The 23986-nt window shown below is 38.7% G+C and overlaps 1 pseudogene across 1 annotated transcript in view; it reads left to right on the top strand.

Moving 5' to 3' along the window:
* The window catches only part of LOC149531689 (lysine--tRNA ligase-like), a 65136-nt pseudogene that overhangs the window by 21123 nt on the left and 20027 nt on the right, over window positions 1-23986 (top strand). The window contains exons 12-13 of the transcript XR_016358952.1: window positions 17520-17663; window positions 17743-17794. The product of XR_016358952.1 is annotated as a lysine--tRNA ligase-like (transcript). The remainder of the gene's footprint in view (window positions 1-17519; window positions 17664-17742; window positions 17795-23986) is intronic.

The raw sequence follows: 23986 nt of genomic DNA, 5'->3' as shown, positions 1-23986 counted from the left end.
TTTCTTATCTGGTCCTACATGTATTTTGATTCTGTGGTGGAAAATGACATAGAATGGGCATTTAAACTGCTGTAGGTGCTAGTTTTCTTCCACTTACAAAAACTGCATGTCCAAATAAATGTTCCACTCCCTTTATTTGTCCTGTTACTGTTAACTTATTATCATAATGGCGAATTTGGTTCGTGGGTCGAGCAATAAAACCAACACTTGCTGCCTGTTTTCCCTCTTGGGTTAACAGAGATTAATTGCACACATAAGTAAGGTACTCAACAATGGATATAAAGAGAATATAACAGCATTGTATTCGTCAACTCCTTGCTATATACAAGTTTTCTTCATACAAGCGTGTCTCATTTTGAGAGAGTACATATCTATAGTGCCCAAGGGGATGCGAGACAAATCGTCACATCCATGTAACTTCCTCGGACAGACCAACTGTCTAGCTACCCGTTTTCCCGACAACATAATCCTCCTAAAAAGAAAAGTCGTCTCTTGGTGACTCAAACTTACAAAATAGAAGACAGCTATATGAATATATCAAGAAAACTTACAAAATAGGAGACATCTATACAAATATATCAAGAAAATAGAGACTAATAGGGAGGTTGCGTCCCTGGGGTGTTCAGCAATTGGCGCTACTCGTAGATCTGATCCGTGTGGATGCGCAAATCCTTTTGAGTCCTTGTGTTGACCTCTACGACCTCTTCCAATAAGAGTCCGACTTCCATGGCCTGAGCTTCCCTTTGTTTAGAGGCTGCTTTAGCCTCTTCTAACCCCTTTTCTGCTTGCTCCTTATCTTGTAACAACACTGCTCGCTCTGCGGCCCAAGGTGCCTGTTGGCTAGCCAAATGAGTAGTTAGCTCCTCTCGAGCCTTTGCCTCAATCTCTCTGGACCTCTTAGCTACCACTCCGTCGGCCTTTGCACGCCGCTGAGCATAGTAGGTGTCCTTGTATGCCGCTACTAACTCATGTGCGAGCCTCTCCATTGTGTTGGTGACTGGTCCCAACTCGGATTCTGTGGCACAATCTGCCAGCATCTCTGGTGTCTCTACTGTTGGTCATCCTCTTGCCTCAAAGCAAGAGTGGAATTGCTCGGGGCATGTTCACCTGATGTAGGCCTGGATCAGCTGTAGTTCCCGTGTTCTAGTCAAGGCATGATGTCCAATCATCAGACCTCGTTCCAACACATTCTTCAGAGCTCTGATTTATGCCTTGGATCTCTCCTCATCCGACCCATAGGAAAATCTGTCCTCATCCTCTGCCCAATCTGCTGATCTGACTCAACTTCCATACTTCCTACGACAACAACTTACACTTTTGGTGCAGCCTCCTCATCGGGTGCATCCTCAGATAGTGGACTCTCCTTCTAAGTTGTTGTTGCTGGTGCTTTGCTCAAACCCACTTCCTGTCATGGGGACTGACGTCAGTAGGAGTGAGTCGGAATTGGTGTCTCAGGAACATACTGGCTTGGTCCATCACTTGGACATCCGCCATCTCTGGTTGGGTTGATTGCGCCATGCTCTCTAGTTCAGACAATAGGGGAGAAGCAATGGTCACGACCGCCTTGGTGCCAATGACCTCTAATCTGTCCTGGGGCTCAGAAAATCGCTCTCATTTGCCTTTGCCTGGTGGATTTCCATCTCACCTTTTGCTAGATCTAGTCTAGTCTGGTCAAGGACAAGGTCGACTATCTGACTCTAAGCTACCTAGGAGGGCACTTCAACTATCTCTGTCCCCATCACTTGCTCAATCTCTGTGGGCGGCTCCGGAGTAGGTGTCATAACAATTTGTGGCCTCCTTTGTCCGAATGGTGGAATGGAAGGAGTGGCAGTGGTAGGTGTCAAGTGTGCTGTCGTTGGTAATAGAGGTGGTGCAAATAATGACTTAGGCAGAGACATGCTCTGGATCACCTTTGTCTCATCCTCGGCTTGAGAGTTGTCACTCTTTGAAGTAGTCTCCTCACTCTCTGTAGTATTTTCGCGGCCACTATCTGTGTCACTCATGCTCAATCCCTACATCACTCTCTTCAGGCCAGCTATTCTACCCTCAGTGTCCAAGTGTCGCCAATAAATTACTAAGGGTACTCTCTGTGCTAATTTGCCTTTCGACGGTATCTCAAATACATCAGCCTACTTGCGAAGTATATTGGGTGATCGAGTCCATGTGCCCCTTGCTAAGCCAAGGTGGCTCCGATGGCATAATTTGATGCGTTAACATGTACATGGAATTCTTTGTCCCAATTTGGAAATGCAAGAATAGGGGCTGCCAACAACCTTGTCTTCAAATCTCTAAAGGCTTCCTCTTGTTCTCCCTTCCAAGCATACGGTTCCCCCTTCCTTGTGAGCATATCCATCGGATATGAAATTTGTGCGAAGTTTTTGATGAACCATTAGTAATATCCGATTATGTCTGTAGGAGCCTCCATTTCCACTATCACCCGTACCTTGTCAGGATCTGGTTTTAATCCTTCTATGTACTCTATGTGCCTAAGCAACTTCCCTTGTGGCACCATAAATCAACACTTCTTGGGGTTAAGTGCTAGACGAGTTCGCCGACACCTTTCCATGCACCCCCCCAAGGCTGCAATGTGCTTGTCCTTGTATTGGATCTGCTCATCCTTAGGAAATTGGTGGGCAAGGCTGTCCTCGACCTGTGCTTCGCCTTCCTTGTACTCTTTGTTTTCCTGAGGGAACTCATTGGGACCTTCTTCGATTTCAAGCACATTACAGGATAGAGGGAATAGTTCACAGTCATTCATTTGCCTATGAAATAAGCCATCCATGGAGTCTGTGTCGTCTTGCAACTCTAGTACCCCTTCGTCGTTAGGCTTCATGCTCCTCTTCCCTTCATCTCCCCCGTTGTCAAATTCAAAATCTGATGAGGATGCTATTTCTTCGCCAACCATCTAGGTTCTGAGATCCATTACAAATTTTCTTCCCCCCTTCTCGAATGACAGGGTATTCTTTTTACAATTATGGTTTTCCTTGGCGGTCACCAACCACCCTCTTCCTAGGATGGCATTGTATTCTTTCCAATTGAGGGGAATCACCACGAAGTCCAAAATAAATGGTTGTGGACCGATGGTTACTTCTTGCGCCGTCAAGGTTCCCAAGGGTTTGATGCCATGTTGATCAGCCCTGAGTAAGTTGAATGTCGGTGGCCACAATGCCCACTTTTCGAGACTCTTCCAAGTGTCCTTAGGTAGAACTTTCACCCTTGACCCACCATCTACAATTGTGTTGGTGAGAATGGTGCCGAGGATATCCATCTCCACTATTGCAAAATTTCGCCCGTTATTTATAGCCAACGTCATCGGGTTTGCCGCGAAGTTGCCAGGATCCTCTGTTTGTTCCATTGTACTTGTTGGAACCATTGAGCTACTGAATAGGGCTGCTTTTAAATGTGGCATCGTTTCCACGAGATCCTTGATCTTCACGGGTACTTCTAACTGCAACATCTGTCCTAAAATGTTTTGCTCTGCTATGGCTCGAGTAGAAGTGCCAAAGGTATCTCTTAGGTCTCTTCGAGCATGTAATTCTTTCTAAATCTCAACCTTCACCTTGAGTAGTCTTTGCTTTTCTGTACTAGGGTTAGGGTAGGTGGTCTTTTTTGCTTGTGCCCTTGTAATCATCAGAATGTCTTTCTTCGGGTCTTCTTTCTCCACATGAAGGAGGTTGCAGCCAGTTTGGGGCAAGTGGCCTTCTCATGGTCTCTTGGTCCGCACTACCTACACAGCTCTTGTGGAGTCTCCTCCTTCAAACAGTCCAGGACAAAGTGCCCCCATATATTGATATTGCATCAAGAGAGATTTAGTTTATCTTTATCAGAGATCCTACAAACCTTTTCATGGTATCAGAGCCTAGTTGATAGAGAAACTTGTTCTCAGAATTATTAATTTCAGAGTTATTAATATCAGACTTTTCAAATCAAAATGGTGAATCACGTAAGGCTAGAGGATAGACTCGAAGGAGCTTCTAATTTTACATCATGGAAAATTCGAGTTATGATTATACTATGAGAGATGGAATTACAAGAATATGTAGAGTCGAGAATAAACCAATTCTAGAAAATGATCTAGATAAAACAACATGGAAGAGGCACAACAACAAAGCCATGAAGATTATTATAGATTCTTTAAAAGATCACATTCTCTCTCCTATATCTATTTTCAAAACAACTTTTGAGATGTTTCCTACAGTTAAGAATACTCTTGAATTAACAACACTAGTAGATTGCTAACATTGAAGCAAGCTCTTCTATATATCAAAATGAACAATGGAGAATCAATTACGCCTTATTTCTTAAGAATTTATGAGTTGAAAGATGAACTTGCGACTATTAGAAGTCAAGTAGATGACAAAGAACTTAGCATTATAGCCTTAAAAGGATTACCACTATCTTGGGAAACGTTTATTTGTGGCCTAAGCTCTCGACTTGATCTTCCTAAATTTGCACTACTTAAGAATGAATGCACTCAAGAAGAGTCAAGATTAGTTTCCAGAGGAATCAGCCTAAATCTAGAGGGAGACGTTCAAGCTCTTCATGCTAATATCAACAATAAAGAAAAGAAAGGTAAATTCAAAAGAAATAGGAAGGAATTCAACAAATTATACAAAAAACGAGATTGGTCAAAAGTACAAGGTTTCAAATGTGACAAATTTGGCACACTCAACTTCTCTTTAGAAAGAAAGAAAATTCAAGCAACTCTAGCATAAATCAAAGAGTAAAAAGATGAAAGAGAAGAAAACTATGGATTTTATCTAGCACTATCTAGTGAAATAAACTCCTACAAGAATACTTGGATTATAGAAAGTGGAGCATCACGTCATATCACAGGCTTTAGAGATAAATTTGCAAGTGAAATAAACTCCAACAAGAATACTTGGATTGTAGAAAGTGGAGCATCACTTCATATCATAGGCTTTAGAGATAAATTTGAAAGCTTCGAAGGATACTCCTTTGAAGAACCAACCATTGGAGACAACTCTACACCTGGTTAAAGGCATTGGATCATGTTCAATTCAACTAAATTCAGGCATTACTCTCCAACTTGAGAATGTTTTGTTTGTATCTGGTATAAAAGGAAATTTGGTCTCCATCTTCGGTCTTGCTGATCAAGGGTATCGAATCACCTTCCAAGAAGATAAAGTTCTATCTTGGCGAAATAATTCAAATATCAAGAAAGCTATATCCATTGGATTTAGAGATGGAAGTCTACACAAACTTTGTAACCAGCAAAATTTAGCTCTAAATCATGAAACATCAAACACAAATGAAATATGGCATAGAAGACTAGGTCACCTTCATTTCTGTGCTTTATCATCAATAGGAAAAATTGAAATTGGGTTACTTAGCCTCAAACCATGATCATTTAGGCTTTTGCAAAGGATGTGCCCTAGGTAAAAACACGAAAAAATCCTTTCCCATACATGTACACAAATCAAATTTTGCACTTGAACTTATTTATATTGATCTATGTGGTCCTATGTCTGTACCTTCCCTAAATGGATGTCTCTATTAAGTGATCTTTATAAATGAATATTTTAGGAGAACTTGGATCTACTTCCTTAAACAAAAGGAATCAATTGAAGTGTTATCTAAATTCAAAGAATTCAAAGCCCTAGTTGAAAATCAGTTCGGTTAGAAAATCAAAACATTAAGATTAGATAATGGAGGTGAATACAATTCAAAAATCTTTAAAGATTTTTACATTACTGTTGGGATTAAGAGGGAGTTTTTTGTACCTTATAATCCTCGACAGAATGGAGTTGCAGAACGAAAAAACAGATCCATCATTGAATCAGCCAGAGCTATGATGCATGACCAAAATCTTCATACTTCTTTTTTGGGAAGCTTCTAATACTACAGTTTATTATTCAAAATAAATGTCTTCACTCAATATTGGAATATACAACTCTTGAAGAATTATTTACAGGCATCAAACTAGACTTAAGCCACCTAAGAAAAATTTGGGTGTCCTCTTTATATTCATATTCCTAAAGAAAAGAGAACAAAATTAGAACCATTTGGAAAGAAGGATATACTCATCAGATACAGTGAATCAACCAAAGGTTACAGGATCTATGTCCCTGTTCAAAGAATCATCGAAGTCAGTAGAGGTGTAAAATTTGAAGAAGACATTGCCTTTAATCTTTCAAAGAACATTGATGAAACATACGTAGAGCCTACTATTGAACTAGATGAGGATCATTCAGTAGAGAATGATGCTGAACACATTACACCTATTATTCCAAATTCAAAGGATACTAAATATCCTAATAACAAAAAGAGACCATTTTGGGCTAGAAAAATGATGGAAGAAAATCATATAGAATTTGATGAATTAGTTAGAGAAAACAAGAAAACAAGAAATCAATCATGCTATGTAGCACTACTCTCTGAACTCATCAAAACAGAGCCTTCAAATGTCGAGGGAGCCTTATCAAGCAAATCTTGGAAAGAAGCAACAATTGAAGAATATCAATCAATACTAAAAAATGATATGTGGGATGTAGTACCCAGACCAAAGAATAAATCAGCGGTCTCTTCTAAATGGTATACAAAATCAAACATGCCCCTGATGACAACATTGAAAAATACAAAGCCAGATTTGTAGCCCGCGGATTCTTGTAGAAGGAAGGAATTGATTATGAAGAAACATTTGCTCTAGTTGCCCAATACACATCTGTTAGAACCATCATAGCAATTGCAGCCTCCAAAGCGTGGAAGATATATCAAATGGATGTCAAAACAACATTCCTAAATGGTGAAATTGAAGAAGTATATATTGAGCAACCAGAGGGATTCATCACTCATGAAAAAACTCTTATGTGTGCAAATTAAAGAAAACACTATATGCCTTTAAACAAGCACCCAGGGCATGGTATGAAAGAATAGACAACTATCTCACAAAATTAGGATATTCCAAGAATGAAGTTGATCCCAACATATTCTTTAAAATAAATGGAGATGATATGATTATTCTTGTATTATATGTTGATGACTTGCTTATAATAGGTGAAGAATGTCTCATAGTTAAATGTAAGTAGGAACTAACAACATAATTTGATATGACAGACCTAGGACTTCATCATTACTTCCTAGGTCTAGAAGTTTGGCAAAAGGAGGACTACATTTTCTTAAATCAAGGAAAATACATTGTTGATATTTTGACTAAGTTTGGAATGATGGATTGTAAACTAGTTACTACTCCTATGGAAGCTAACTAACTTACATAAACTGAAGAACGACGGATTTGAATTTGAACGTATTGATCCTACTTACTATAGGCAAATCATTGGATCAGTAATGTTGTTGATATCTATTGTGCAGCTAATACATTAAGTCAATTCTTGTGTGAACCAAAGAAGATACATCTTATGACAGCTAAGCACATCTTATGATACTTAAGAGGTTCAATTGGTATGAGACTCAAATATGATCAAGTTGAAATCAATCTTGATGGATATTTAGATTTTGACTGGGCCGACAACTCTATTGAATGTCAGGATGTTGTTTCAGTCTTGAATCTGCAACGATTTCTTGGTTTAGTAGGAAAGAATCTTCAGTTGCCTTAAGCTCCACTGCAGCAGAATATATAGCCTTGTGCATGGGAGCCATAGAAGTTGTATGGTTGCAAAAGTTGCTAGTGGGGTTGTTCAAGAAACCTTTGAAGCCAACTATCATTCACTGCGATAATCAAAGTTGTATCAAGCTTTCAGCAAATCCAGTTCTCCACAATCGATCTAAGCATTGGGATACCTTATCATTATATTAGGGATATGGTAGATCGAGGTGTTATCAAACTAGAGTACATAAGTACAAATGAGCAAACAACATATGTTCTTACCAAACCTCTTGCCAAGGTTAAATTGGAATATTTTACAGGAAAACTTGGTATGATCAAATTGTAATTTTGAATATTGAATTTGAGTTTCTATTTTATATGTATGTTTATGCTTCTAATTGAATAGTTGCATTAGATATGTAATGAAAGATGACAATCTTTCATAGACATATATATTTAGAAGGTAATCATTGTAAGGTGATGATCTTACAAATGATAGGCCTGTTATCGTGACAAATTATGTTATTGTTTTTGGATATGCCGAAAGTCATTGATAATGAACGTATTATGATCACTCTTATTGTTGATCTGGAATGACGGAGATCATAATACATGTTGTGATAGTGTTCATAACATTGTGATTATGATTATTTGACAAGTCACTATTTTACATTGTTAAAGTTAGATAATCTGTTATGTGTGTGAATATCATTAATATTGATATCTTGTTTAGGTTCATGAGATATGATTAATATTTCACTTCTCTCTTGCTAAGAGGGAGTGTTAATGTGTAGCTTCAGAAGAAGTGAAGTTCGTAGATATGTTAAGTATGCGATCTGTGATTTTCTTACATTGATATATATATATATATATATAATCACTAACATATGTTTACTAATTTTCATATGCTTAATCATATTCGGTGTTTGATTATTGTTAGTTTGTTATTAGAACAATTAGTTTATTAGAAGTGCATGACCCTATAGGGCCATGACTCTATGTGGCCATTGGCCACGTATAGTCATGTTCCTACAAGACATGCACCTCTACTTCTCATATTTAATCATTGATCGCTGGGTGAATTAGATCATCAATAACAACGAGGATGTTCTACTCTTCACCAACGATAACGATAAAGTAGAAGACATATATCGTTGCCTCACTCAAACCTGTTAAATACATACATCATTCAGAGTGTGATAAAAAACATTGTCGATCTACTTACCATATCAAAATCACATCGATGTTGTTAATCAAAACCAGGCTCAGTTGTATATATAGTTCTAATAATATCTATATCAGTATATATTGATATTGCCTCAAGAGGATTTAGTTTATCTTTATTAGAGATCCTACAAACCTTTTCACATTGCACGGTTATACGCATTATTGTATGATGTCAAAGGTACGATCTTCATCTTCTTCCGGATGAAGGTCTTTAGTCCTTCGACAAACCACTACTTCTTTAGTTCGTCGGTTGGGCCAGATGACATAATTCCAATTAACTCCTCTAGTTGTCGCCCGTAAGCCCTAATAGATTCATTCTTTGCTTGGTTTGTGCTATAGATTTCAGAAAGGATCTTGTTATCATCTCTCAATAATTTGAACTTTGTTTGAAATTCTTTCTTTACATCTGCCCATGTTGTCATGTGAGTTTTGTCCACATCGAGTACCAATCAATGGCTCCTTCTCTCAATGTGGCAAGGACCTACTTGACCCACTCATCCTCGTCGGTTACTCGGTTGGCCATCCATATGGTTTCGCAGGTTCGACATTGCCGTAGAGGATCCTTGTTTGCCTGGCCTGTGATGGCAATTTGTGGTCATCACTATTGGTTTTTGTATGGGTTGTTCCCTTTGTGGGGTTTGTATTTGGCTGCTTGCGTTGCTTGTATTGTTCAGGGGCGTAATAAGGACGAATCCCAAATTTCTACTACCAAACCGTCTTCCCCCGTTCGACGTACAAGAGTCGAATTGAGTGTCCCAGTGAGGACTAAACAGGGTATCTTGGTTGCTGTGCGCTTGTGCCCATCGACACCTTCAGACGTGTCGGTTCCTGCTTCCCGTCTACTCCTTGTTTACTCCGCCTGTGGTGTGATGGATAGGTTGAGAAATTGTTCTCGCATTTATTCAATCAAATTTAGCTCTTGCCTCGCTTCCACAAGCGACTCCTCCCTACTTCTTACTCTCCTAGGTTCTGACAAACAATAGTCTTCCCCTTCGGTTGTTGCCTTTCCAATTGTCTCCTTCGGTTAACCCGTCGGTTGACTGTCTTTCAGTGAGTTGCCTAAACCTTTGTCGACGTTCTACTTGCTGGGCAAAAATTAAAGCATCATGTGTGGCTTCTAAGGCATTTCGCTGTTAACCACCTTTGTGATCTCCTTTGGTTAACTCGTCGTCTGGCTATCCCGTGGCAATTTGCTGAAACCTTCGTCTATGTTCTACTTGTTGGGCAAAAATTAAAGCATCATGTGGGGCTTCTAAGGCATTCGGCTGTTGCTTCTTATTCTTATCTTTGTTTAATTGATTTGGCATTAATCTAATCAAACATTATAATCATCTTAAAACAAAATGTTGAACACTTTTATTGATCCATATTTCTGTACAACAAGTCAACTTTGTGATCTTGTTATTATGAATTTTCAGTGTTCTTTATTCTTCTCCCCGAGGCTTAAAGCTCATGGGTTTGTTCTTCGTTGAGTGCAATCACACTCTTCCTCCTTGCGATGGTTACTTTCGGCAAAGTTCCAGAGGACTTGTTGTCGGCGCTGCTCACGCTCTACCTCCTCCCTTCGGTTCCTTTTTGCTATGGTTGCTTGCGCCAACAGATGAGGTAGTTGATGCAATAACCTATTCGTTGTAGGACTGATGTCGAGTGCGTCCCACACAAGGTTTGAATCGACTTCTACTCGTACGACTTCCCTTCGTACAAAAGTCTCAATCGTTGTGTGAATTGAAACAAGGAAGTCAATTGTTAGAGCATGCTCCCCTTCAAAGAGTTCCGTAATGTCTTAGGCATTGGTCCTCACATTCCCATTTACCTCAAATGGTAATCCCATTTATCCAATCATTTCGTCACTTCCCAAATTCGATGGGCAATGACCCAAATGTTTTCCCTCGTAGGTTAACATAGATTAATTGCACACCAAAGTAAGCTACTCAACAATGGATATAAAGAGAATATAACAACATTGTATTCATCAACTCCTTGCTACATATAGGTTTTCTCCATACAAGTGTATCTCATTCCAAGAGAGAAGTATATACTTATAGTTCCCGAAAGGATGCAAGGTGAACCTTTGCATCTGTGTAACTTCCTCAGACGGACCAACCGTCTAACTAATTGAATACTTGATATGGGATATCAAACACTCAATTCCTCTATTCTGTACTGGTTTCAAATGTGAAGGGCACCAGTGATTTAACAAATAATTGATTATGTCTTGATACCATTCATCTGGGTGCACATCTTCCAATTCATAAACTTGCTGCACAAGTCCAGGCCCCTCTGATGCCATGGTCTGCGCCAACCGTTGCCCTCTGACCAATTTCATTGGTTGAATTTCTATGTCATATTCCTGGATAGTGGCGACCCACTCGCCTCTTCTTTCTCCAATTTCGTTTTGCATTAAGAGAGTCTTCACTGCTATGTCAGCCACAATTGCATGTACTTTGCTTCTCAATATGTAATGCCTGAACTTCTTCATTGCTTTTACCAAGGCATAAGCTTGTTTCTCCACATTTGGATAATTCAATTCGGCCTCCTTGAAAGGTGCACTCATGAATGCTATCGGGTGCTCTTCATCTACTTCATTCTTCTGTGTTAAAATGGCCGGACACGCATGATCAGAGGCAAAAGAGTATATATAGAATGGCCTCTCATAATCTGGGCTTACTAGAATTGGTGCGTTAACGATAACATGCTTTATTTCTTCAAATGCCTTCTTTGCTGCTGGAGTCCAATCCATCTTTGCATCTTTCTTTAACATGTCATTCATTGGCTTTACAATCTCAGCGAATGCAGATATGAACTTTCTCATGAAGTTGATCTTTCCAAAGAATGATTTGAGCTCTTTCTTGCTAGCTGGCACGCCAAGTTTGAAAATTGCCTCCACTCTCTTTGGATCTATCATGATACCCTTTTCTGAAATTACATGTCCCAAAAGTTTCCCCTCAGTGACTCCAAACATACATTTCGTCACATTCAAAGAAACTCCAAACCTTCTACATCTCGTGAAAACTTTCCTCAAATCCAGAATGTGATCCTCTCTGTTGTTTGAAAATACCGTTATGTCGTCCATGTAAATGATAATGCACTTGTCTTTTAAGTCCTTGAAAGCATAAACCATGGCTCTTTGAAATGTTGCACCGACTCAGGCCAAAGGGCATCCTCCAGTATGCAAATGTTCCCCACTTCGTGGTGAAAGTTGTCTTCAATCTATCTTCAACAATTACTTGATTGTACCTCGAATATGCATCCATAAATGACATCATTTGTGCTCCATTGACAATTTGCAGGACATCATCTAGTGTTGTCAATGGATAATTATCAAGGTTGCATGGGTACGTGGGTACGGGAACGGGAACGGGTACGGGAGCGGGTACGGGTACGCATATTTTTCAAAAATAGGGGACGGGGGTACATGTGTAAGCCTAATTTTTTCTATATAATTAATATTTTATAGAAAATATAAAAATCAAAATATCTGTCATGAGTCATGACATTGAGCATTCAAAACAAGAAATTTGAAAATATAAGCCATAAGTCAAATATATATATATATATGCTATTGCTGAATGTTTAAAGTATTTTTCATAATTGGGGATGGAGGTACTTGGGTATGTCAAACTTAAAAATTACACTTTTATATTTATAAAAAATCTGATTTTATGAGTCATGACGATGGTTTTTCAAAACAAGAACAGTGATAAAGTTTGCAAATGTAATGTACTGTTTTCAGTTTCAGATTTGCTATATGTTTGAAATAATAATACATGATAAATGCTTAGATGCATAACAAAGAAGGCAGACTTTAAACATGAACAAGAAGATCCTAAACCATATGACAATGACATATTGCAAATGATAAACTTTTAACTTGAACAGTGATAAAGTTTATTGTTAATGAGTATCAAAGTTTCAAAATGATTTGGTATTGAATTAAGTTTGATAAACAACAAGCTAATACAAAAACAAAAAACCAAAAAAAAAAATCAGAATCTTAATCAAGGTCCTTAGCTATGATGCTCTCCACCAAGTACCCGGTACGTGGGATACGTGTACCCGGTACTTGGGTACGTGGGTACGAGTACCAGGGGTGTGGGTACGAGTACCCATGCAACCTTGATAATTATCCTTTTTTGATGCTCTGTTCAAATTCCTGAAATCAACACAACCTTATTTCTCCGTTTTTCTTCCTAACTGGGACAAGATTGGCGACCCATATTGAATGCCTTACTGGGAAGATGATCTACACATTTAGCAACTTCTTTACTTCTTGGAATATCAATGGTTCTAACAAAGGATTGACTGGTCTTTATCGCTGCCTGAATGGCTTACTTCCTTCCTTCAGTGGAATTGTATGTGTGATGATGGAAGGATCATATGTTTTCAAATCTTTATATCCCCAAGCAATTACATTTGGGATTCCTTCATCAAACTCAGTATATCTGCCTTCTCCTTAGGTGTGCAAACTTTCCCAATATAAACTATTTTGGGACAATCCTCTTTTCCCAAATTTACTTTTTTGCATTCATCATCCCCAGTGGGTTGATATTGCACTTTGTTGAATTGGTCCATGTCAAATATTCTTTCTAGCTCAATCATTCCCTATGGAATAGTATTTGTCTTCAAGCTCATAACTCCTAAGTCGATTTCTGCTTCTTCATCCACTTCACCATCGATGATTTGTGCTGCAAAGACATCTGAATTAGTCAAGAATTTGAGAATATGTCTATCATCTTCAAACACTTGGAAGTTCTTGACATTATCTAGTATTGATGGGACCGATGCTAACTCAACTCTGAATTTCTTCAAGCCATCCAACTTAATTGGTGCTAGTGAGCTTGCAGTTTGTGCAAGGGCATTAGCCACCTAATTATTTTCTCTATAGCTAAACTTGATATTGAAGGCATCGAAGTCCTCTATCAAATCCCAAACTCTGTTTCTATATCTCTTCAATCGCTTGTCATGGCAAGTGAACTTCTGCTTTATCTGCTCAATTACTAAATATGAATCTCCAAGTGCATGAAGTATCTTGGGGCCTTTCTTGATAGCACACAACAAGCCTAAAATCAAAGCTTCATATTCTGCCATGGGAATTGCAATCTATGTGCCTCCAAATATGTTGCCCTTGTCAGGCTAACTAACTCAAATCCGGCTCTAGCCCCTTGCTTAGTTTTGGAACCATCGAATCTTAGAGTCCACACTCCATCACTTTCTTGATACTCCTTTTGGGAATTCTTGGACTTGTCTGTTTCAATACCTTTCTTCATTTCCAAGTTGGGTGGTGTAATTTGCTTCTTTGTTTCACCCATCATGCTACTTTCTGCTTCATCAACTTGTAAATTTTCAACCCTCTGTTTGCCATGTTGATCATCTTGTTTTAGTGCCCCTGGGATTCTCTTCTCTACTTGTTCTAAGGCAACTATGCACAAGGAGCAAGATAATTCTGAATGGAAAGCATTGTGGATTCTGCACCTATTGGGCAATAATAAGTCTCTCACTGATTTTGATTACCGAACTCTCCTCCTTGCTGTACAGTTCTAGTTACAAAGTTCTTAAAATTCTCGAACATGACTTCACCATAGTTTGATGAAGTGTTTGGATCCGACTCAATCAAGATCTCTGTGGAATCCCCCCCTTCACTTATGATATTCATTGTCAACACTTTTGTCTTCTTTGGTCTATAGGTGTTCATATTTGTTTCTACAAACGATATTTCATTTGGTTCCCCATACTTGGTAACCATCAATCTCATCCTTGGGGTGCTATCGATTCTGATTTGGTTGGCCAGTCCTCTCCATGGGAGCCGCATGTGAGAAAAGTCAGTTGCCATGTATCCGTTCAACCTTCTGGCCCAATCTCTACTTGGGATCAATCCATAGGTATTGGCCACATCTACCACTGAAGTATCTACGATATGTTCCATCCTCAGATCAGATGCCAACTGCATATGTATGTTGTGTAGCTCACCTACCACTGGCACTTCTGTCTTATCCAATTGAGTTACCTTTCTGTTTGATCCCAAAGGCGTGATTCCCAAACTTCTACAAATATTCAAAGGCATGACATTACTTGATGCTCTTGAATCTATCAAACAATTATGGAGAAGCTTTCCGAATATCTTCATTGATAGCAGGAATGGGGCTGGCTCATCTTTCCCTTGATAATATACCATTGGTGTCTTATGTACTTGCTTCGGCTTCACTTCGAAATCTGTCAGTTGCACTACTTCTTCTTTCTTCACCCTTTCCTTATTATTTATTGAGTCTTGACTTTTTTGAGCTTGTGGTGCTGCCGAGCTTGATCGTTGAGCCACATAAATTGGTTGAGGCCCTAGCTGTCTGTTGAACTCACTAATGTCGCCATATGCAATCCCTTGTGTAGAGTTCTCTATTTCTCCATATGAAATCTCTTGAGATGAATTCATCATGTTCCCTCCTGGAATGTCTTGGATTACATGCATTGAGTTAGGAGGAGGCCTCCCTTGAGTATGCGTTATTGCACTTTGATTGTGAGTCCCTTGTGATTTGTTATCCTCAAGTTGTCAAGGAATGTATCTCTAATCTCCATTATCTTCAACAATTCAAACAAAGGGAGATTGATTTTGATCTTCTTCATCTCCTTTATTACACTTTGTCCTAATCTTATCAACTCATCATTAATCACGACATTGTTTCCTGTTCTTCCTTTATTTGCTCCTTGTGTTGATTGGACACTCTGTGATCTTCAAACATCTTGATTGTTCTGTTGCATACTTTGTTGGGAACTCTGTGTTCCACTTCTGCTGTTATGGTTACCATGTCTGTACTCGGGTGCATCCCTTGAAGAATTTGGTACGTTACTTGCATTGGGGGGTGGAGGTGTATTGAAATTTTTTGGAGGTATGGAGGACGTGAAGGGTCCATCATTCCTCTTATTATTTCTCTGATAAAACCTTGCATTGCTAGCCGGTTGTTGAAATGTTTGGTTCCCACCTGTCCCTTGAACTAGAATGACGTCGCTCAAAGGTGGGAAAGAATCTGACCCATTGTTATACCCATTTTGGTCTATTGTCTCGCTAACTAGCCTGTTGGTTGACGCAGGAGGAAATCTTCCTTGGTGTTCTTCATATGATTCAAATTCTGATGGAAATGAAATCTCCTCAAAAGTCAAGCATTGATCATATCCCAAGGACGGGACAATTTCATACCCTGTGACATTAATATCTTCTTGGTTGTTTGACTCATCTATTATGTTCTGAAACAGGTTGGATGCCCTCTTGAACTCAGCACATCCTAACTTCGAATGTTGATCAGTCTCATGGAATCTGCAATATTTGGACACGGCGGACTCAACTAGAAATATTCTATCCACCGGTCTACTATCCACTGAGGCTTGATTATCTAGTGGCGACACCACATTTCCATTGTTTGGGCCTGTGTTCCACGTCCTCTTTTGGTTAGACTGATTGTTATATCCTTGGTCCTGTGGTTGGCTGTTACCTTGGTAATTGTTATTTTGATAGTTCCTTTGATAACCACCACCTTGGTTGTTTCTTTGATAGTCTCTGCCCTGATAGTTCCTTTGGTCTCTGCCTTCTTGATGATTTCTTTGATTCCCTCCTTGATAACCTCCGCCATGATTTTGATAATTGCTTCCTTGATTACCTCCTTGATTGTTCCTCTGGAAAGATTGGAGTTGATTGTTTTGATTTCTCAAATAAGTAACTTCTGTAGATAGCTTCTTGACTTGCTCGATCGATTCCTTCATTTCATCCTTTTCCTCTTGCGTTCTTGTGGATGAACTTGCACTTTTCAGATAAACTGGCGTTGATGGCGGTGCCTAAGACAACGGAGGTCCCGGATGTACCATCAACTGATTTGTAGGTGCTTGGAATGCAAGCTGTGGAACTGGATTATTCGGATACCTAGCACTTGGAGGTTCCATTCCTTGTTGGCCCAATTGCTTCCCTAATTCAATTGCTTTAATGTAAGCCTCATTCAACGTTGTGGGAGCAAGATTTGCCATCCTTGTAAACATAGCTGATTGACTATCTAAGGCACAACAATCTTTGCTTATTTAATTGATTTGAACCAGCAAGTTTTGTTCTTCACTTCAAAAACTTCATTTTGGTAAAACAAAATTAAAATACCAACTGCTTATTGTTAAAGGGATTATATTGACTGTCAGTGTCTGCCTATTAGCTTCTTGTTCAAATATCTATCTTCTGGCATATACCAGCTGTTTTTTCACGTTAGAAAAGCTTATGAACTACTTAGAATTGATCAGAGAAGTTGGCTTCTCAAATGTGATGGATTTCAAGGGAGAACCTTAGAAACATTTATCTCAGATATTAATTTGGGTTTTGGCAGAAGCAACTAATACTTTTGTGACACCTTTCTCCTCAACTAATGCCAATAATTACATCACATTTAACTTATTGCAGTAATAATATAGTAAATATTCATCTAACAATATTATTACTGCAATTATTAGTCAAAGAGTTCCAACTAGTGATTTATAAATGTCAACATTTTAATATTATTATTACAATTTACAACAATTTCAACTTTAAAACAAAGCACTATGGCAGGAACATGATGTAGCTGTATCCTCGTGTTAAAAATTTAAGATGAGGGATTAAACTCTGAGAAACTGTTCCAAAGCCGCATGTTTGGTTGCTGTAGATGAATATTTTATCTAAATGTTTTCTAATACTTTTCATTTTGCACGTTTTTAAATATTTCAGGACAGGCAATCTGGTGATGATGAAGCAATGGCTTTAGATGAAACATTTTGTACTGCATTAGAGTATGGGTTGCCACCAACTGGTGGATGGGGAATGGGAATAGATCGTCTTGCTATGATTTTGACAGACTCCCAGAATATTAAGGTCAGTTCTGTTTGCTTCATTGTTCATTTCTGAAGATGCATAATTGATAGAAGAACTAATAACTGTACACCATTTTCAGGAAGTTCTGCTCTTCCCTGCAATGAAACCTCAAGAAGATAATTCCTCCAAAGGTTAGTTTTTGTTTATAAATCGTGGTGAAGCTACTGAGGCTTTACTAATTGTTTCTGAACATGAAAGCGAATTTATTGTTCAGTGTGTTGGATGCCAATTTATTTGTAAACTTACAATTGGAAGAACTTTTGGCTCCAATATAAGTTCTGTAGTGGAAAGTTGGCTTTCTTTTGGTTTGTGGTAATTCTTACTTTTAATTGAATGGCATTCCTGTAGTGCTGCTAAAGTGATGATTGAATGCTATATAGAATTTGTTCCTGTCTTAAGGGTGAAAGCAATTGGAATACAAGGTGAAATATAAAGGAAGCTCTTTAGATTGATGCCATCTAGACAATAGTTCTTTAACTTGGACTTAGCTCAGACTTGGCAAGGCCGACTTGACGTGTGACTCAACCACACAAGCATATCAGAATGTGATAAATGTCATTTTCTTTTTCAATTGAGATTGCAAATACTCATGGAAAGGCCTATGTGAAAGCAAATTTGCTTCTGCAGGTGTAGGACAGTAGCTCCATTGATAGTGACTAGGATGTTTGACTGTCATTCAACTGCTATGCCGAATCAAATGTATCTAGGATTGTGTTGGGTTTAATCCCTTGAAAGTCATGGATTACTTTCCTCATTCTGTCAGGCAGCAAAGGTTTTTGTAAAAGTTTCATTCATATATGTTAATGGCTGCTTTTACCTATCTATAATGTATAGTGAACCCAGGGAAAACTCATATCCAAACTGACAACTTAGGTTTTAGTGTATATATATATATATATATATTGGTAGGACCTAACCTATACGCATTTTAATATTCAAAGTGACAGTTAGCAATTCAATAAATAAGAATATAGTCGAATTCTAAGTGATGTGAATTTGAGTAAACTACGGAGAAAACTCCATAGTTAAGTGTGCTCAACTGGAGGTAGTACTGGGGGGGTGACCTCTTGGGAAGTCTCGGTGCTTCACCTCTGTGAGCATCACCTAGATCCAAGGAGTGCTAAGTGTTCCATTTATTCTCATGATAGATGGATTCGTATGAATTACTATTCCTGAAACATGAGTCAGTGAGTTTGACTCAAAAACTACACAGTTAAATCCTGATAGCAATATAACAATGTCAAACCAGTTAGTCTGGTGGAACTTGTGCCCAATGCTCTACCCAAATGTAATATACATGGGAAACAATTGATTTTGATGATACAAGTTCACAGAGTGGCCTTTGAATCTAATCCTGATTTTAATCTAGGTTGTAACACCAATGTGGGGGTATGTCGGACCTTGGGACAACTTTCAGGTGTGGGAAAAAATGGCCTCAATTTTGGGACGGTGGGGGTACAGGGGCATTGCATACTATACATAAATAGTTCTTGAAATGGTAATTATGAAATGACATGTCAACTTTCTGTCATGCCCAAAAATTGGGGCAAAAACACAAACAATTTATTTTATTTTTAAACTTAATAAACACATGATTAACACCTACTAAATTGAATATGTTACGGCAAGTTGAAAAAGAGACTGAAGTGAGTTTCGGTTGTATTTTATAATGATGCAGAGTCTACATCTCAACCCTATCACACCATGACGAAACCTTAGGTTTTAGTGACTACAGGAACACTTAGTTCGAGTTACACAATTTGGTTGACTAAACCATGTTTATGATGTGACATCAAATTCGAGGGGACATTAGGGTTCCATAGTTCTTGGATTAAAGTTGAATCAATATGTTTGACTAATTACCCAAGACACATTAGGTTTGACATGATTCCATAAATTTATTTCATTATGTCGGACAATTACCCTAGGTGAACTAATTCTGCACCTCCTAGGAAGTGATTCGGAATCTTAATACTGGTTCCCAATTAATCATAATTTAATGATAAAACTAATTAATACATTTAAATATTCATCATGCAAATACCTACATTGCACATTTCATCTCTACAACACCTTCCTATTTCACTATCCCGATGTAACTCTAACTTTACACCTAAAGTTTGAAATCCTATAATAATTTTACATCTCATTTAAAAAATAAATTATATTCTAAATATAAATCTGAACTTTCAAATGTCACATAAAAAGAAATATTTAAAAAAAATTAATGAACAAACTATAACATTAATCTCCTAACTATCTAACTAACCTTACTAACTAGAATTACTTTATATCCTAACACTTTCATTTTAATTCAATTTAATATGTAAATAGGAACACAATCATTTTTTATAAAAACCTATTTACTAACACTAAAGATCTTACACACATGGTAGAGGATAATGAGCAAGTGGGTGGAATAAGGATAAAGGAAGGAGTGTAAAACAATTTTTTTTTAAAACCCTTTTCAACTTCTGCCAAGTCAACATACCAGGTACGCATGGCAAGGACGATGTCATCAAATCTTCACCAAGGACAACGAGGATGAGCGGCCCAATGGGAGAGCTGCTCCAAAATGCATTTAATGTGGATTGTGTTGGAAGGTAGAGATATTTGCAAGATGGGGTCTTTGCCTTTTTTGGTAAAGTGAAGGGCATGTCGCCACATGCATATACTTAGGGTATTTTAAGGTTAAAGTGGTGAGGTGGAGGTGGGACCCACCGGGTGTCGCTTTCCCATTCACTTACTTTTTAAGAGTTTAATTCGTTAATTGTTTTAATTAAAATTGGTGTCCACTAATTTATGTCTACCCTTTCTTACTTAGCATTTGGGTTTGCACTAACAATAAAATATGATAGGTGAAATATCCTAATAAGAGGAATATTGAAAGAATATTCTCTGTCACAAAAGAGAATTAAAATCTCCCCCATACATTCTCCAGAGAGCATTTTGGCTCTCCCAAATAGATGGAAATGATAAGTTTTCCTTCTTTAATAGTATTAGATTTCCTCTTAGAAATTTTATAGTGTCATAGGGTATAATGTTTTGTTCATTCTATTGAGTGGATTGTAGGTATAATTTTGATGTTTAATTTTGCATCCAAGTTGGGAGTATTTTTAGGTAGTTTACATATTATGCACCATAAGGTAAAATTCATTGATTTAATAAAACTTATACAAACTGAGGTTTTAATATGCAAGTAAGATGGATGTATCTAAATCAAACATCCACATCATTGATTACTCTCGAGCACAATAAATTAAATCCAAGATTTCGTGGAGAAAGTAGTGAGTTTTCAACTTGAACTTTATGCAAAGCAATATAATTGAAAGTAAGGTATGATTTACAATCTAATAACACTTAGATCACATAACTTGCTTATTTCATACAATATCTGAATTCCTATTTATCAATATTGAAGTTACAACATTTAATCCATTTCTTTCGTAATCATTCTCAACATGGATATACAATACAATAGGTGGTATTACAATGGAGAATCCTCCAATAACATGACATCAAGAACACCAATAGTGCCCCAAGAAAACCAGGATTGTTCCATCATGAGAACCTATCCAGACAATTTGCAAAATAGAAAGAACAACTATGGAGAGCTTACCTCCCATCCTAGGTCTCGAAAGGCCACCCATCGAGTTAGGAGAACTAGTAATTGACTAGGTGACATTCAAAGACCAATCACAATGACATAACTCATCATATAATTACCATCCAAGGTATGCACAACAGGTTTCATAATGAGCCTATGACCAGGGAGAAGGTGGATTTTTCTAGGTAGGAGATGTCACTCAAGAGCACAAATCATATGCCTTCTTTCAAGGCTACCAAACCACATAAACTTCAATTTCTTTCTCTCCTTATTTCCCAAAAACAAACTCAATTTTGCATTGACAGGCAAGGGCCCATAACACCTTGCTTTCTCCCTTTCCTCAACATGGGAAGAGACTCTGCATTGACTTGAGGTCCAACTAAGCCCTTCCCTCCTACATGACCACTTATGCCCTATCCGAGGGTGAGTAATGCCAACACACCCTTCATAGTTTTCCCAACAAAACAAGAGAAGAAACATGAAACAAAGCAAGTAAAATCCCACAATGCCCATTCCTTACATGATACAACACACACATACTATAGTATGTAAGAATTTTATATATACAAGCAATGAACAAAAAGGCATAACCATGGCAATGGAGAACCTACCTTCACAAAGGTTATGTCAATGAATTTTGAGTCTCCTTGCAAATTCCAAACTTGACTTCTCTAATGTAGAGAATGAGTGAACAACCCTCAACTCTTCAAAGGGACTTTAAATAGCCTCTAAACTTATCTACCCAAAATAACAGTAACTCCAAACTTGACTTTAAGCTTCCTATGGTCTTCTCACTTCCCCCTATCATCAAGACAACCTTTTGAAAGAGTGAAAACTTGGCTAACCTTATGAAGATGATCCATTTTTGCAACAAAGAGAAATTGGGATATTTTAGGGGTCATAAATGTTTTTGATCAAGGAAAACAGGTTTTACAGGGACTTCAAACTTGAAAGTTTTATAGCATAAAAGATAAGACAATAAAGTCCAACAAAACACGAAATAGCAACCAACAGCCAAAAAGAAACAAAAGGCCAGAGGCCAGGAGGCAAAAGCCAACCGGTAGACCGACAAGGAAAACCAAACCTAATGGTTCTCCTTATCCAGATCTTGCAGAGTTTCTACAGCTTCATTATCCTTTTGGTTGTCCGCTCCTTCCTGGTTGAAGTTCTGGGCTTCCTCCTGGTCCAAATGATCCACCTGGTCCCTGCCTGCATTCAGATCGGCCTCTTCCTTACCAATGTTCTGGCTAGTCAGCTTCCCCGTGTTCCCCCCCTCGACGCCAATTCTCATTAGAGTATCCCCCAAGTTGACAATGTTCTCATTCAAAGTGTGCAGAGTGTCCACAATTTGATTAGTTAGAATCTGGATGATGCTGTCTAACCTCTGGACTTTCTGTTCAACCCGGGAAAATCTATCCTCTTGATAATTTCTGGAGTCCTGGCCGCTGTAGTGCTTTTGGTTGTCATCCTAGTCGTTCATCCTTCCGGTGTTCTCTTGGACTCTGCAGGAGCTCTGGTTGCTATCCTGGATAATCTTTTCCTTTAGAGCCTCGATTTCCTGAAACAACAATTTGATAGATCGAAAGTTATCTATCAAGCCGTTCTTCGCGTTGTTTAGAAGGTCGAAGCCGGATTCCCGCGTGTTATCAGACAAGACCAGAAGAGCGGGGTTGATGAGCTCATCATAATGGGTTGTGCTGTCGAGGTCCTCCATCACCTGGATGTTCATTGGCTCTCTGACAATTCCCAGCCTAACAGTATCCATGTTAAAATTCCTCCAAGCCCTCCTGTCCTTTGTTATCACCTCCCCACTTTTTACCACAGTCTTCGCCTCAGGCAAGGAAGAGGGCGAGACAGGAGCAAGGGTCTCGGAGGTCAGGGCGATGGGGTCTTCCTGAAGCAGGGCTTGTTTTGCTTTTCTTTTTTTGGGGTTATCCGGGGGAGCAACGAGGGTATCGAGGGTTTCCTCCCTGTCTCTCCCCCACCCCTTTTCCCCATCCTTCACAGTGTCCTTCCCCTTCGCCTTTTCCTCATCCTCTGACTCAGTCGCAGTTTCCTCTTCTTCTTCACTGTCATCTTTCACCTCTTGGGGCTCAGGCTTGGGAAGAATGGGGGGAGACCTCTAGGGCTCTTTCTGCTAGGAAAGCGGGGGTTGAGGGCAACAAAGATGGCTTTGGTGAAAAAATCCTCGTCCTCCGATTTAACAACTTGAACATCCTTAGAGTTCGAACTGGCAGTGTCCTCCGAAGCATTCCCAGGGTCACCAAGGGTTTTTCCCTTGGTTTGAGCTTTCAAAAACTCATAAACCAAGAGGAGACGGCCTTCGTGGAGGGCGGGATTAGTGATGGGTTTTCTCTTGAAACCCTCAATATTCTTAGACATGGAGGTGAAAAGAAAGGAAAATAAATTTTAACAGCATGCTTAAAGTGGTTAAGCAACACAAAATGGTGCGTTCTTATCCTATCGAACCTGGAGTCAAGAGTAATATACTCAATGAGAATCCTGAGAACATACCTCCATAATTTTTTGATGGATTCCATCTCATAGTAAGTGTCTATCTTGATAAGATTGTTCCTCTCAGCATTGTCCTTGACAAATTCACTAATAGCATTGGCCGACATCTTTTTATCCCTGAAGAAGTTTATGCCAACTTGAGGGATTTCCGTCACCTCTGCTATCAATCCCTTAGTGATTTGGTGGGTGACCATCAATTTTA

This window comes from Cupressus sempervirens, chromosome 11 (genome assembly GCF_028749045.1).
Source record: "Cupressus sempervirens isolate cs-2001-9-10 chromosome 11, ASM2874904v1, whole genome shotgun sequence".
Lineage (NCBI taxonomy): Eukaryota > Viridiplantae > Streptophyta > Pinopsida > Cupressales > Cupressaceae > Cupressus > Cupressus sempervirens.
Note: the sequence above shows the minus strand (reverse complement) of the source record. Positions and strands in the feature narration are given on the sequence as shown.